This window comes from Tiliqua scincoides, chromosome 2, assembly GCF_035046505.1.
Source record: "Tiliqua scincoides isolate rTilSci1 chromosome 2, rTilSci1.hap2, whole genome shotgun sequence".
Classification (NCBI taxonomy): domain Eukaryota; kingdom Metazoa; phylum Chordata; class Lepidosauria; order Squamata; family Scincidae; genus Tiliqua; species Tiliqua scincoides.
Genome location: NC_089822.1, coordinates 127952682 through 127969176, shown reverse-complemented (window position 1 = coordinate 127969176; position 16495 = coordinate 127952682). Strand labels below are relative to the sequence as shown.

Below are 16495 nucleotides of genomic sequence, written 5' to 3'. Positions count from 1 at the left end.
AAACAAAGCTGGCAACCCAATGTCCAGGCTGCATTTAACTCTGTCCATGTGTCTATCAACACCCTGGTTTACACCCTCCATCTGAACCAGTCCCTTTCCACATAGCAGTCACCAAAGGAAGCTGCTGCTGTGTAAACAGGGAAGCCTCCCATTGTCTTTTAATTGAAATGAATGTTGTGTGGCAGTGTTCAAGGGAGGCAATGATTGGTGTAACGGCCTCCCTGGCACAGCTCTCCCCATGACAGATCTCTTTGCTCTTTAAAGCCCTCAAGTGCCTTTGGCCGGCTCCATGTGCAGAGAGCTCATAATTCCCAGTGCTTTAAACAGGCACTTTAAACTGTGGCACATCATAAACAAGGCTGGGACTATGCCAGCTTCTAGCCAATGTGCCCTGTGACTCCATGCATTCTACAGATTCCAGGGCTTTGCCTGACAGATTGACCTCTCTGCCACCTGTTCACTGCCAGCTCTCGGGAATAAGAACCACTACATACAGAGGCATTTAAAACATACACTCATACACATACACAAGCTGCCAACCCACCAGTATTTGCTAGTACAACTAGCATAGCTGTGTTTTGTTAAATAACCAATATTGCAGCCTGAAAAGGTGGTCAATTCCAGATTCTGCCAAGCTTTGCTCATACTACACCAAGTTCATGCAGGCTTCATCCTTGAGCCCTCCAGATCCTATCCTGGCTGTGGCCACAATAATCTCTGGGTCCTCCCAGTCCACCAGATCCAACCCCTGCTTGAAGCAGGAAAATCTTCTTTAGAGCATTTCCAAAAGCCTCTGCTTGAAGACCTCTTGTCAAGGAGAACACCCCACTGATCTCAGTCAGCTTCATTGTCAAACTACTCTTACCATTAAGAATAGTTTCTAAAATCAAATGTTGGCAATCATAAATCAACCCATCCCAAATTATTAGATAAGTGGATTGGACCTGGATCAACAGAATCAGACAGTGTTTCATTTCAGGAAAGAAATATACCATGGGCATGGCTCATACCTGGTTTCAAGTTTTCCTTTCTGACTCCCTCTTCCTTTTTCAATCCAGAAAGTAAAAGGAGGAGCAGTGGAGACAAGGAGGTGGACAGAGATGGGTGCCAATAGCTTCCCAAGGACATAAGAACAGCCCCACTGGATCAGGACATAGGCCCATCTAGTCCAGCTTCCTGTATCTCACAGCGGCCCACCAAATGCTCCAGGGAGCACACCAGATAACAGACACAACCTGCGTCCCTTGCATCTGGCATAGCCCATTTCTAAAATCAGGAGGTTGCACATACACATCATGACTTGTAACCCATAATGGATTTTTCCTCCAGAAACTTGTCCAATTCCCTTTTAAAGGCATCCAGGCCAGACGCCATCACCACATCCTGTGGCAAGGAGTTCTACAGACCAACCACACGCTGAGTAAAGAAACATTTTCTTTTGTCTGTTCTAACTCTCCCAACACTCAATTTTCGGGAATGTCCCCTGGTTCTGGTGTTATGTGAGAGTGTAAAGAGCATCTCTCTATCCACTCTGTCCATCCCCTGCATAATTTTGTATGCCTCAATCACGTCCCCCCTCAGGCGTCTCTTTTCTAGGCTGAAGAGTCCCAAACGCCGTAGCCTTTCCTCATAAGGAAGGAACAGTTGTGGAGACCCATTCACTGGCATTTCCAGCGCAGCAGTGGCATAATACATAATCACCAAACTTCTGGAAATGCTGAGCTCCAAGCTGTGCGGAGCTTGGCTTGACTGGGTTTTGGCTGCACAGCTTAAAGGGACCAATGTTGAGTGCCCCCTCCCTCTGCCAATCTGATGCCTGAGGTGACTGCTTCAGTTGGCCTCTCAGATAGACTGGCCCTGATCTGGAGGTTGCAGTTTAGCAACTTCTCTGTAATATAAGACAGCCATGCAAACGCTGATTTCCTGCCATCATACACACATATGACTGATACTGCACCCGGAATATGAGAAGTACATATTCCAACCCATGTCTTAAGCCCTTGCCCCTGCAACATTTAGAAAAAGCAATGCCTGCTATGATGTGATAGAACCCCTTTTGCACATGCAGTGGGCCCAAGTTCAATCCCTGATATATCCAGTTAATCAGGTAGCAGGTGATGGGAAGGGCACCATGGCTTGAGCCACTTACCCTGCACATGCCCAATCTTGTCTGATCTTGGAAGCTAAGCAGGTTCAGGCCTGGTTAGTACTTGGATGGGAGACCACCTGGGAATACTGGGTGCTGTAGGCTTATACTATAGTCTTTCGAGACTGAAGGTTGCCAACCAGTCAGAGTAAATGTGCTGGGCTAGGTGATCTGCTTAAGGCCAATTCATTCATGTCTTCCCTGTCTCCTGCAAATGGCAGTAAACGGAGTAGAAGTGGGAAATGTTTGCAAGCTTATGTGATGCCCCAATTTCTTTCTCTCAAAGTTACCAGGGAGATGGGGTAGGGAATATGGGCTAGCGACAACCCCTTACCACTGTAATATTTAGTATGGTCCTTATATTCAAGCACATGGAAAGATGCAGGTACCAGCTCATCCTGCCAAGAGTCAGACCTTAGAGTGGACACTATTAGCCAGGTTTCATAATTAATAATAACGAATAACAACAGGGCAGGGCAAGCTTGAGTGCAGTCTGGTCTATGCAGCTCCGTTAAATTAATGTCCTCCCTAAAACCTCACAAATATCCTTTGATTAATGTCCCTCAGTGTTAATAAATATACTTTATTCTACTGGGATTGTTTGGGATGTTACTTATTTTTTGTCTAAACACACACAGCAACAATTTATAGCGAGGAACTGTGGGGCTGGCCTTGAGCTGCCCTACATCTGAATGATTTTCAGGTGGGGTCAGGATCAGGGCAATCTTTCAAAATGCATTTTTGGCTGTGGATTGGAAAGAAGGGATGTCTCTGCAGGGAGCTCAGGTCGGGAAGGTGTGTGGATTCAGAGCCATTCAGGGCTGCTTCTGAGACAGATTGCAGAGACATGGTCCAGGCCCCAGGAATGAAGAGGAGGCTCTCAGCTGTGCTGCACACCCAGGGAAATGCTGGGACATCCTCAGAATCCTATCAAACAAGGAGGAACGACAATAGATCCTGCAGCACAGTTCTCTACATCTGGTAAGCAGAGCAGCAAGTATCCCAGATGCCTGAAGTAAGTACAAATGAGGAACTTGGGAAGAAGGATGCCACACTCAAAATCAGTGTAGTCTAGTGGTTAGGGTATTAGACTAGGAGCACAGAAACCAGAACTCCAGTCTCCCTGCATCCATGAAACTCAATGAAGAACCTTGGCACCATCTTTAGGCATAACCTACTTCACAGGGTTGACATGCAGATAAATCAGAAGCAGTGGAATCTTGTACGCTATAGGTAAAATCAGCCATTAATTAGGTCCCGATCCTATCCAACATTCCAGTGCTGATGGGTCCATGCCAAAGGGGTGTGCTCTACATACTGTGGTGGTGGGGGCAAACGTTCCTTTATGTCAGACCTCCATTGCTGCTTTATCAGTCCTGGAAAGTTGGATAGGATTCGGCCTTAAAAAGAGATAAGAAGAACCCTGCTGGATCAGGCCAAAACCCATCTAGTCCAGCTTCCTGTATCTCACGGTGGCCCACCAAATTCCCCAGGGAGCACACAAGACAACAGACACAACCTGCGTCCTGATGCCCTCCCCTGCATCTGGCAATCAGAGGCAGCCTGCCTCTAAAACCCAAGTGCTTGCACATACCTACTATGACTTATAACCCATCATGAACTTTTCCTCCAGAAATTTGTCCAATCCCCTCTTAAAGGCATCCAGGCAAGAAGCCATCACTACTTCCTGTGGCAAAGAGTTCCACATGCTAATTACAGATATCCACCAAAACAATTCTTATGTTCTTCTTCTGTGGTGCAGGGAATGCATTCTTTACTCCATATACCTATTTTTCCTTTATGAGTTCAAGGATTGTCCACTTGCACTGAAAATGGGTTTTAGCACGAAGCCCCTGTTAGCCACCACGCCATCTCACTTGAAGTGCCTCTAACTGGTTCTTCCATTTCATGAACTGCAAGTTGGAAACCTTCTCTCTCTCTCTCTCTCTCTCTCTCTCTCTCTCACACACACACAACACACACACACACACACACACAGAGTATACAGAGGCAGAAAACATCCCTTTGTCCTTTGGCTAAGAACAGCACCACCTTGTGGTCACGGGGAAGCCTGTGGGGCAGGCTGCTTCACCCAAATGAGCATTATTATAGGCTCTCCTTGGCCGCTGCTTGGGTTGCATCTGCAAATCTGGCATGTCAGTCTGTGAATCATTTGCATGCTCAATGACACAGGCCAACTCATCAGATCTGCAGTACTGCAGCATGTGACTGACAACGAATCCAGAACTAAAGGGGAATTGCCAGGGTCAGCCCAATTCCTTGTGGCGCCTGATGCAGTGTGCCAAATGCTGCCCCCTTTACGTGGTGATGTGCCAAACCCTTCCACTCCTTTATAAGAAGTGTGAAGCAGAGGAGCATCTCCCACACTCTAGCCCAGGGCCGACTTTAAGTCAATTGGACCAACTGCTCCCAAGCGGGCCTTGGGCCTACTGGCCCCCCATGCTAGGGTAAACTAGTCTTGTCAAACATGCACAACACAATGCAATGGACACCCAACACCACACTGCAGGTATTATAGAGAACAGCAACAATTTTAATGTTTTTCTGAATTCATAAAAGTGTCTGTGCTATTTATATTTTGAAATTGGCTACGAATCTGGAGCCTTACAAAAAATTTTCCAGTTGGGCCCTGCAGCTCCTAAAGGCAGCCTTGCTCTAGCCCAGCACTCCCCTTCTGCTCTGTCCCCCTCTGCCTCTTCCAGCCCAGGGAGGAAAAGGGGGAACAGTGGATGCAACAGTGGCTGGTTGGAGTGCACCCATCATCATCACCACCACCAACCACTTCATGTGGTCTCGTGATGGGCCACCCTCAGGAACTGCATCCTCTCTCTCTCTCTCTCTCTCTCTCTCTCTCTCTCTCTCTCTCTCTCTCTCACACACACACACACACACACACACACACACACACACAGCACTCTGTACATGCTTAGTGGTGCACTTTACTACTCGTCTCAACATTCTAGTTGGCAAGGAAAACAAGTCCTGTGGTTGGTTTCTGGTGAGCCTCACTCAGCCTAACCCCTACTCGTTCTTCAGTCAAGCCATAACTGAGCAAACCTCTCCCACTCATTCTGAGGTACTGTTAGGACTGCCAGTGAAACAACAAACCACAGTGGATGACAGACATGTGGCCCAGGGACAGGTGCCAACTCCCTCTTGTTCCCTCTCCCTCCTCCCCCATCCATGGGGGAAATACCTCTCTCTCTCTCTCTCTCTCTCTCTCTCTCTCTCTCTCTCTCTGACCAACACCTGAGGAATTCGCCTGAAGCCACACGGCTGACAGCTCCCAGATGCCGCCCTACCACAGCCGGTGCGTTTACAGCGAGCAACCGAGGGTCACGTATCATAAACCCAGGCAGTGCTACAGATGTCTTCATAATATTTTATGAGGCCGTGTGCAGCGTTACCCATAATTCAACTGGGAGCGTGAGAGAGCTTTGCAAAAGGGGACAGTACAAGCATCAGTTTGAAGGGAGCCTATGGTTGGAAGTGGAGAAGGCAACAATGATCAGAGGGGCTTTGACATCAACGACGGAGAAAAGGCTGCCAAGCTCCACTTCCTGACACCTCAGTGCTTCTTACCAAACATCCTTCAAGTCCTTTGTCTTACCATTTGCTCCAGGACAGCCTTCTCTAAACTCTGCCTCAGAAGCCACTTCCAGTGACCCTTCCTTTGGTGTTTTCCTGCAGATCTGGCTGTGCAGAAAGTGGGACAGAAAGCTTACAGGCTGTGGGCCCAATCCTATCCAAATTTCCAGCACCTGCGCAGGTGCATGCAGCCCCAAGGTAAGGGAACATTTGTTCCCTTACCTTGAGGAGGCCTCCGTGACTGCCTCCGCACCAAAGGATGCAGTGTACACCCCATTGGCATGACTGCACTGGCACTGGAAAATTGGATGGGGTTGGGCCCTGTGGCTCCTGAGGGCAGGACGAAGATGTGGGGAAAATAAGGAGTATAAATGTAGACAAGACATGAAGAAGACACATTCCTACCTGTAAAAGCTGCCTGGCGCCGGAACAGCTTGCCCCCTGTGGTAGTTGGCTGTCCCTTGCTGGAGATTTTCAAGCAGAGGCTTAATGGCCACCTGTCAGGAAGTAGCCATCACCTGCTTTGACCAGGGGGTTGAAGTAGATGGCTATTAAGGCCCCTTTGACATCCTGTGACTATGTGGTTGTGAGATACTCCAGTGTGCGGTTTTCCTGCTCCCAGCTTTCCACATCCCATTCAGTTTGGATTTGATATTTGTATGCCACTTCTCAGTGCATTATTCAGTGCTAGAATTGGGTTGCTGGGCACCTTGCTGCAAAGTCCTCACTGCCTCCCCCCCCCTCCCCATCCCCTGATTGTGTACTGGGTACAACTTCTGCCTCTAATGCTGTGGGTTCAGGGGTAGGTTCAGTCAGGTGGGCCCTCTGATCACTGTGGGAGCCAGTGCTCAGACTGGTCAACTCCTGAAGGCATCCTGATGCTTCTCCACAGCCCAATTGAGCTTCCTCCATAAAAAACAGGGCAGCTCTCCATTAAAAAAAACAGGGCATCAAACCATAATAACCACATGGAAGGAGCCTTTCCATCAATCTAGCAACCAAGAAATGCAAATCCATAGAACCTTATCAATATATAATAGCATATCAATGCAGCATCCAAACACAATAAATAATTCAGCCAGCAATTTAAATACAGTCTGGACGCAGGCAGCTATAAAGCCTAGCAACAATCATTCCAAACTAATTCATCCCAAACCCAATAAACATGTTCAGTTAACAGCTTCCAAGGGAGCAACTGAGTTACAGCCCAATCCTATGCCTGTCTACTCAGAAGCAAGTCCCATTCGAGTCAACTCCCAGGTAAGAGGGGATAGGAATGGGCTGCAGTAAAAGCATTCAAGAGACTTGTGGCACCTGAAAGACTAAGGGCCCAATCCTACTCAGCACGCTCTGGCTCACCAGTCAGCACACACTATGGCAATCATGCTGTAAGGCATATTTGTGGGCCGTAGTGCTGGTGCTAGCTTAGTGCTGGGCAGCATTGGGCTAACACTAGTGGAGCACCGGAGCTCCGCAGCTCAGTGGTTGCATAGACCGCCAGGCAGCAGAGAGGTAGGTGGGGGCATGGGGAGAGGCGGGAAGGAGGCATTCTGGGGGGAGGGAGCAGGGCAGGAGGGAGGCGGGACTGGTGAGCCTCCATGTCAGGCTGTCCACCTGAAGACTCTAAATTCTATGCCAACCCTTGGATCTTTGAATTGAGTAGTCCCATTTCAGGGCTATTCACCTTACCTGAGGGAAGGGGACTTTTGTCCCCTTCTTCTGAGGAGGTATTGGCGACTGCTTGGGGCATGCTTGATGCTGCATCAGCCATTGAGGCCTCCTCAAAGCAGGGGAATGTTTGTTCCCTTCCCTCAGAGCTGCATTGCCCTTAAGTCAGTGCTGGAAAACACTGACATAAGGGGTTTGGATTGAGCCTTCACAGAGCTCAACCTAAACAGGCAATATGAACATACTGTACCGTAATTGCCATCACAACCAATCATAGAGTTAAGCTCATTCTTATCCATTTATCCATGCAGTGAACTCCAGGATGCTTCTATTGTTTGCCTCTGCCTTCCCTCCCTCTTGGGTCATTATCTTGATTATAAACTCCTTGAGGCAGGGACCCATCTTTTTACTGTATGTAAAGTGCCATGCACATTGATGGCACAGTATAAATACAAAAATTAAAACTGAGGGCATTTGAGCCAAGAAGGAACTTCCCTCCTGACTCCTAGCTCAGAGATGTACCAGAGCATCACAGGCCAGCCTCATATGAACTTTGTTGGCCTCAATGAGCAGTCCCAATGTGCTTAGTTTTTCTTTAGACACTGGTGGCTGTGGGGTGGGGCAGTGGGGGGTGGTTGGAATCAGGAATCAGGACCATGGCACGAGGGAGGGGGTTTTAACCCTTTACACCTAGTGGGTTTTAATCCAAATCGGTCCCGCACTGGAGCTGCCATTTGACCAAGGAAGAAAGCTTACATTGGAACTCTCAGGAGTCAGTGGTGTGAGCTGCCCCATTACAGGAAGATGCTATAGTCTAGCAGAAGTTGTGGACTCACACAATAGCGTGCAGATGAGATTAGTTCCATTTTTCACAGGAAGACTTGAGGTTCAGCTTTTTTTTTGTTTTAGGTTGCAATCTGATACACACTTACCTGCAAAAAGTCTCATTGAACTCACTGGAGCTTACTTCTGCATGGGCATTCATAGGCTTGCAGTGCTAGATTAAGGACGACAATAGATGTCTGCATAATTTCCATGTTAGCGTTACACTGGGTTGCTTCATTCACACATGGGCAAAATACAGGGAGAAACAGCATGTTAGCTAGGAGCAGCATTTGACTGACATTTTCACAAAGGCTGGGGTAAAAAATGGTTTAGGATCACCCATTTTCAAAGGTTTGAGAGCAAAGCTCTTGCAAAGCAAACTTGTACAGTACTGTACAAGTTCACACCCCAACCATGGGAATCCTCTGTTTTCTCCAGGCACGAACGCCTCCTGGTGGGCATTTGGAGAACAGGAAGCAAAACCTATTTACAAAGCCACGTCAAATTGATTAATATCTGACAATTAATAAATATGCACCGTAAATTAATAAAGTTTCCATGTACTATAAAAAGCAATAAATTCCAGGCATCTATGGTGTAGATTAACAGCATATAAATACCAAAGATATAAAATATTACCAATAGTAAAAGAGTTTGTTATATCCTAATTGTGTTCCCTACTTTCTTTTTTCATCACATTATTTTTTTTTAATTCTGTTGTGCAGCTTCATTGAATGGTGTAAAATATGTCCAGCTTCCCAGAGACCTGAGTCATTTTGAATGACAATTTCTTAAAATTAATATGAAAGCTGGCTATTGCTTTTATTAATATCACAACCATAATGCAAATAAATAAAAGCATGACACTTGCAGCTTAATCATGCGCAATGTCCTTGGGAGTAAGCCCCACCGACTTCAGTGAGGCTTACTCCTGAGTAAGTGAGCACACTACTGCTACCCTAGTGCAAGGCTGCTTTCCCCAACTGTTCATTGGAACCTTTCAGTTTAACCCCCAAATGGCAGTGAAAACACATCAGGCCAGAAACTATAATAAAAGAGAAGCCAAGGGCCATGCAAGAGGAGATATGTGTCACTGTTCTTGTTATTATGCCATCCATGTAGATGGTGCTTTACGAGCAATGAGGACAGGTCCCTGCATTAAGAGGCTTACCTTATTCACACAAGAAAGAAAACAGAAGACACAAAGTCAGAGGGAAAACAAAGAAAGCATATGTGATTATTTCATAGATTTAGTTACGACAGGGTATGGGGAATATGCATTGGAGCAGTGCTCTGAACCCAAATCTTCCCCCTTCTGCTCCAACATTCTAACCCAGCGATTTTCAGTCTTTTACATCTCATGACACAGTAACAAGGGGCTAAAATTGTCAAGGCACACCATCTGTTTTTTGTCAATTGACACCATGCTGGCAAGGCTCACACACACCCAAAGGTCCTACTAACAAATAACCCTCTCCCAAACTACTGGGGCACACCTATAGACCATTCACGGCACACTGGTTAAACATCGCTGCTTTAACCACTCCACCAGGCTGCCCTTCTTAGGAGGGCTGCTTTGTGAGCTATGTCTCCTTCCATCACCCTTAACTACTGTGTCAGGACAGTGGAACGCAATCCACATGCACCAATGCACATTCAAAACTTCAGTGGGATCAGGACATTGCCTCAGACATTAGTCCAGCTTTGGCGGGCCCTGATACTAGAGGCTGAACCAGCGACCATCTATATTCAAAGCATGCTCCATACCCCTGAACTCTGGCCCCTTCCTGAATTCTCTATGTTTTTGCAGTCTAAAAATAATAAACTTTTTGGAGTGCAAAAACAAGGCTGTGCCTCCAAACCTAATTATTTTTATTCAGTTGTCTATCAGAAGTTGGAAGAACACTATTTTAAGAGTTGGTTCTCCAAAACCCTTGTCATGCCATGAGGTGACTGATCCTATTTCTCACAAAAACAGTAAACCTGTTTCTGAGCTGTAGCAAATGCTCCTCCACACCTCACCCCAAAAAATGTGCATATAGGTGTCTGGGAGAAGGTTGCTAACTTAGGCTCCCTGACACACTAACTTTCCATTGGTGGGAGTGTTTTATGGTGGAAGAAGACTCTATTGTGTGATCCTGCCACTGCCATCAAAGTAGTGTTACTACTTACATTTGTGAGAACATCAGTGTTTTGTGGAAGTCTAGGTTGAATCCAGCTTTGTGAATTGGGTCAGCACACTGCTGGCCAAAGACCTCCTGACCTTGAGGCAGGATGCCAAATGCTGCCCCTCACCCGATGATGTGCCAGCCTCTCCTCTTCTCAGGGGGCAATCCCAACTTCTGGATGGGCTGGCACAAGTCTTCTGTGCCGGTTCACCAGTGTCGCAAAAGTGCCATAAAGCACTTTTGCGCCACCAGGAGAGCAAGGAGGTCAGCGCACAGATGTGCACCAGCCTCTGGAGGTCAAAGCAGGGCCTGCTCGGCCAGAATAAGGGATAAGCACATGTGGGAGTCTGGGGAGGAGTGGGGAAGGCGGGGAGGAGGCTTTTAGGGGTGGGGGGGGAGAGAGGGTGGCAGGTGAGCGGGAAGCAAGGCTGGGATCCGGTACTTATGCCACAGCTCAGGACAGCTCTGGGCTGTTTGCCCCAATGGGGCTGCTGTGGCTTTACCTGGGATAAGGGGATATGATTCAATTCTCCTTGCCCCACGCTGAGCTGCTTTTGGCCCAGGGCAGATGCTCAGATGCTCCAGGGCAGGTTAGGATTGGGCTGCCAGTCTCCAATGTTCAATCTCAGTGGCCTTCAACCTTTTTCATGCCACAACCCAAATAAATAAGTGGGGCCCAATCCTATCCAATTTTCCAGTGCCAGTGCAGCTGTGCCAATAGGGCATGCGCTGCATCCTTTGGTGAGGAGGCAATCACAGAGATCTCCTCAAAGTAAGGAAATCTTTGTTCCCGTTTCTCAGGACTGCATTGCAGCTGCACCGGAGTTGGAAAGTTGGATAGGATTGGGCCATAAGTGTGTAAAGTTTGAAACTTGGGCTCACTGCCGATTCTGTCCCCCCCAGAACCCTATCTGCCCACTTCACCCTCATTGCCACCCACTCCCCACCCCACAATGCTCTCTCAGCACTGTTAACTGTAGCCAATTATTCTTATTAGAGAGTGCAGAAAAAAATTACCAAGAAGCCTGGCACTAGTGAAAGCTATTTTAGCACAGTTGCCAAGAACCTGAATAGGACTGGGACACAATCTCTTGGTACCTAAAGGGATATCCAGTTGCCTCCCCTTTCTCTGGTAGTGCTCTAGTCCAGTGGTTTTAAAACCTTTTCATTCCCAGAAGTTGCCACAGCCTCACAACTAGGCTTTGCAACACCACTGGGTTCACAACCCCATGGTTAGACACTGTTCTAGCTCAGCCCTCCCCTCCCCACCCTCTTCCTCTCTGCTCCCCTCTTCCTTTTCCCATCCAGGGAGTAAGAGAAGGAGGAGGAACAGTAGAACCAAGGAGATGGTTGGTTCTAATCTAACCAATCTAATGCATGAGGCAATTGCTTTAGCTGGCCTCACGGATGGGCCAACCCTGGGTCAGCATATATATTTGACTAGCATAGCCCATCACGTCACTCCTGCAATGCTGCTGGAACCAACCGTATTGGCTTCTGCCTTTCCATTGGACCATTTCAGTGACATGGAGAGGGGGGATTTGCTGCATGGGTAACAGTCTATCCTCCATATCTACTTTACCCAGGCTTCGTGCACTGGAGAGGACACTCTGTTCCAGAACCACTATTCAGAGCGCGATACCATAGTCTTCCAAGACTGAAGGATGCCAACAACACAGTCCATCACGGCCACCACATGACTAGAACAGTCCCTGAATATCTGCAGAAACTTTGGGGAAATTCAGGCTCACCTATTTGTACTTGCCACCAAAAAGCCATTTCCTGGACTCATATCAAGAGTGATGCTACTTTGAATCCTTCTCCCTGGGTGTTTTGCCAAAAGTATGCACCAGGGTGGACAAGCACATCTGAGTCTTTCCAGCATAGCTCATAGGCACAGATCTTTCCTAGATTTCTTTTTCAATGTGTATGAGTTGAAGGTTCGAGTGATGGGAAATGCACAATCCAAGCTGCCTGGAAATGTCACAATTAGTCCCTTATTATATTTTTATTCTTATGTATCCAAATCATTTATAAGCTGCCTTTCCTGTGCTCAGCTTGTTTTGTTTTTATTCCGTTGTGTGCCACCTTGAGCAGAGGAAAGGCCACCTATAAATAATTTGGATGCATAGGAAGACTGCATAGGAAGACGGTTCCTCTCTATGTTTCTCATGCTCATTTTCTAGAATTTCTTGAGATGAGAGAGAGCTTGAAATGCCACAGAGTACTGTACTCTTCTTCATGCACCTTGAAATGCAGTTTGTTAACCTTTAGAGTGCCACAACAGTGCTCTGTTCTTGTTAATCATGCACCAAATTATAATCCATTATGAATCAGTTTGCTCTCCCTCTAGTGCCGGAGTGGTGCGGCTCTCTTGCCGGACCACACTTTTGCTCACAATCCCTACTGCTCATGTACAGTACTAGTCACTGCCATGGCTACTTACATCTCTGCAGTGCAGAGGAGCACTTTCATCACCAGGTGGCGCTAGAGGAAAAGAGCAAGGCCCATTCCTGCTACAAAGGGCAGAAGCATAGGCAAGCCCTTACAGTACACTTTCACTATCCCATAGCCAAATAAGGAGTGTATTGATTGAGCTGAGCACCAGTGCTGAGAGAGCCAAGGAGCGCCATCATCAGTGCTCCAGGGCTGAAGCAGCTGCAACATGTGAAATTACAGGGATGCATGTCAGCATCTTGCCTTTCTTCTGTGGAGCTCAAGGCTGCATATATGGATTTCCTGGGTCCTTCTCAGACACTGAGCAGATCCTGGCCTGATTAGCATCAAGGTGCTTGTGTGTCTTCAGACTACACCCTGAGTCTTGCTAGATGCCTCCAGGCAAACCCCTGCCTTTCATCTGGCATTGATCTACTTTACAGCACTTGAAGGAAGGAAGGAAGGATTATGGAGATATCGTGATATGCTTGACAGTGGTTAGAGTTTGCATCACCCAGGTGCAGGAGGTGCACCCAGGTGCAGGAAGACAGCGAATTACCCCCATGATGGACCTTCTCTCATGCAGTGGACAGGGCAACACGCCAGGCGGTGGGCATGGTGATGCACCGTCACCCCACACCATTGCTTTTTTGCCCCACACCATTTCTTTTATAACTTTTGACAGAGATATTTCAATGTGGTTTGCTTCATTGCATTCTGCATGAAATCATGCATTGAATGATATATAGCATGATGGTATTAATAAAAAATACCAAGATCTTAAAAATTTTGGCCAGTAGTAGTGTCACCCCTGTGCAACCCATACCCCCTGCAGCCCCTATTGACATCACTGATGCTTGAAACTCGAAATTTCAACACAAATGCTAGCTATTGTACTTATCCATTATACATAAAGGAACATTCAGAGGAAGGGCATATATATGCATAGGTGGGGGAGGGAGGAACAGTGACATACTGCAGAATTTTTGATAGCAAAGCCCAGCCACTGTCATGGGGGGAAGCTGTTTTCTCCTCCACATTAATGTCCCTGCACACAGCACTTATCTACTTCCTTCTCCAACAGACCCCAGCGATTCTGACTGCTCCTCGCCACACAGCTCCATCCTTAGTGGTTGTTTTTGTTAGAATATATAACACAGGCCAACACACATTTTGCTTCCTTAAACATTACACCAATTCCTGGGTATATTTGGGGTGCTGATTCCAAAAATGGCGTCTGTTTTGCCCTATCACGTCTAGTTTTGGAGACACGGCACAGCCTTGTTCGAGAATGGTTCAAGCAGCTTCCTCATGGGAAAGACTACACCATGGCTTCCTCATGAGGAAGCTGCTTGAACCATTCATGAGGCTATACTATATCTCTGAAACTAGATGTGATAGGGCAAAACGGATGCCGTTTTTGGAATCGGCACCTCAAATTCATATCAAACCACCATAAAGTTTGGGAAAAACTTTTCTGACCCTCAATTTTGTAGGCCTGTGTAATTGGTTCTGTCACTTTGGGCGCAATCCTAACCCCTTATGTCAGTGCTTTCCAGCACTGGCGTAAGGGTAATGCAGCTCTGAGGTAAGGGAATGTTTGTTTCCTTACTTTGAGGAGGCCTCCTTGAGTGACACCCAGCTTTAGGATATGGCACATACCCCATTGGCACCGCTATGCCAATGCTGGAAAGCACTGACATAAGGGGTTAGGATTGCGTCCTTTGTCACACTGGAGTGTGCTGGAATGTTGGTCACTGGCTTTTGCCCATACATATTCTGCCTCTGGTTTGTAACAGGAAGTAACAATTAGCCTCATGACACTGCAACCCAGTGTCACTGGCCAGTGAAAATCTTAACCTGGCTTCAAATGATTTACCAAGCATTGCCCATATGCTATCAAGCCCATACATACATCCATGCATGAGCCCATGTGTCTGGGTGACATTTTTTTTTTCCAATATGAAAGCTGAGACTTTCCCAGTTTTGGAATTCTGCACCCAAATTTCATGCCTTGGTTGTCTTTGTGCAGAGCAGGTACTCTTGATGTGTTACTGTTTCACACGTGCTTGTGTTGCCAACTGCACCAAGAGATGTATAAGGCAGCAACACATACATTTTAAAAACAAAATAAAGCTATGATCCACAGGCTTGCCAGAGCTTCTGTTACTTTGTTCCACTCAGCACAGCTTTCCACTGGCCTCACCATTTGATGTCATGGCCAGGAGCCCAGTATGTTGCATAGGGTCAGGCTGTTAATGTCACCACTGCCCATAGGACTACTTTTCCAATGTGACTCATCTGTGTAGCCCTATAAATTATAAGATGCTGGCCTGTTTAAATAGATTCCTTCTGTGATAATGCCCTTTAACATTGCCAAGTGATTTTTTTTAACAATTTATTTTATATACCACTCTTCCTCCAAGGAGTTCAGGGTAGTGTAGATAATTCTTTCCATCCTTTCGTCCTCACAACAACTTTGTGAGATAGGTGAGGCTGAGAGACAGTGACTGGGATGCTTCATGGCTGATCAGGGATTTGAATCTGGATTTTCCTGGTCTAAATCCAACTCCCAAACTACCACACCATCCTGGTGCATGAAACAGCTGGAAGACCTATTACTGTGGTTCCCCTCAGCACAATACAGCACTGTACTAGCCAGCAATTGCTGTCTCCACAGCTGAGAGCCTACTGTAACATTTGCTCAGAAGTAAACTCTACTCAGCAAAGGTTCAGCCTCTGCCCACAAGTGTCCCTAAATTAGAGGATCTCTCTTTGTCCTTTGTTATAAAAAAAAAAAAAAGCTAAATAGTTGCTTCCTCTTCAACTCCTATGGCTGTAGCAATCTTGAAGTGCTCGTAATTAGTTCATTCCTGTTCTCTGCTGGAGTTGGGGGTTTTAATTACTAGTTTCCTCTTTGTACCCAGTAGTTGCTCATTATTTTATTTTATTAGTTCAATTTCTAAATTGGGTGCATAAAAATACAATTTCAAGAGATAAAAGGCTATTGCTGAGACTACAAAGAGCAAATCTGTCATTCAAGCACGCATACATGCACATGCACATGTACACAGTGGCAGAGTGCAGGAACTGACAAATTAAGGGCAGTTCACACTCTTAACATTCTCCCAGCATTCCAGTGGAACTGTCTCGAGTGTGACCATGTGACAGGTCTCAAGCGTGACCAAGGATGGTGCTATGCAGCTAGGAGCAGATGTGATGGTTGGGATCAGTTGGAGCAGGAACAGCTGGAAGGGCTAGTAAAAATGGAAGAAACCAATTAACTGCTTTAAAAGAAAGGACAAGGAGGAAACTTTTAACTTAGTGCAGTAGCCCTGAAAAGTTTCAATAATATATTGAAAAATATACTGGATAAACTGGATAGTGTTGCAATTCTGTTGGGTTTGGGGGGGGGGAGGTGCGTGGCAGGGATGAGCACTGGCGAACCTGGAAGGGGGCAAATGGGGCAAAAGCCCGGGCCTCAACCCTCCAGAGTGCCTCCTCAAGCCTGGCCCCCCCAGCTGCCTGTTTACCTTACTTCCTTAAAGGAAGAGAAGCCAGCAGCTCTGCCGGCTTCTGTCCCTTTAAGGAGAAAAGCCTCCACCTGATGGATTAGGGGTGCCCAGGAGCACTGTGAAGAAGC

The 16495-nt window shown here is 46.8% G+C and overlaps 1 pseudogene; it reads left to right on the top strand.

The window, feature by feature from the left end:
- The first annotated feature begins 2133 nt into the window (after positions 1–2133).
- On the top strand, positions 2134–2251 carry LOC136642576 (5S ribosomal RNA; annotated as a pseudogene).
- The last annotated feature ends 14244 nt before the right edge of the window (positions 2252–16495 follow it).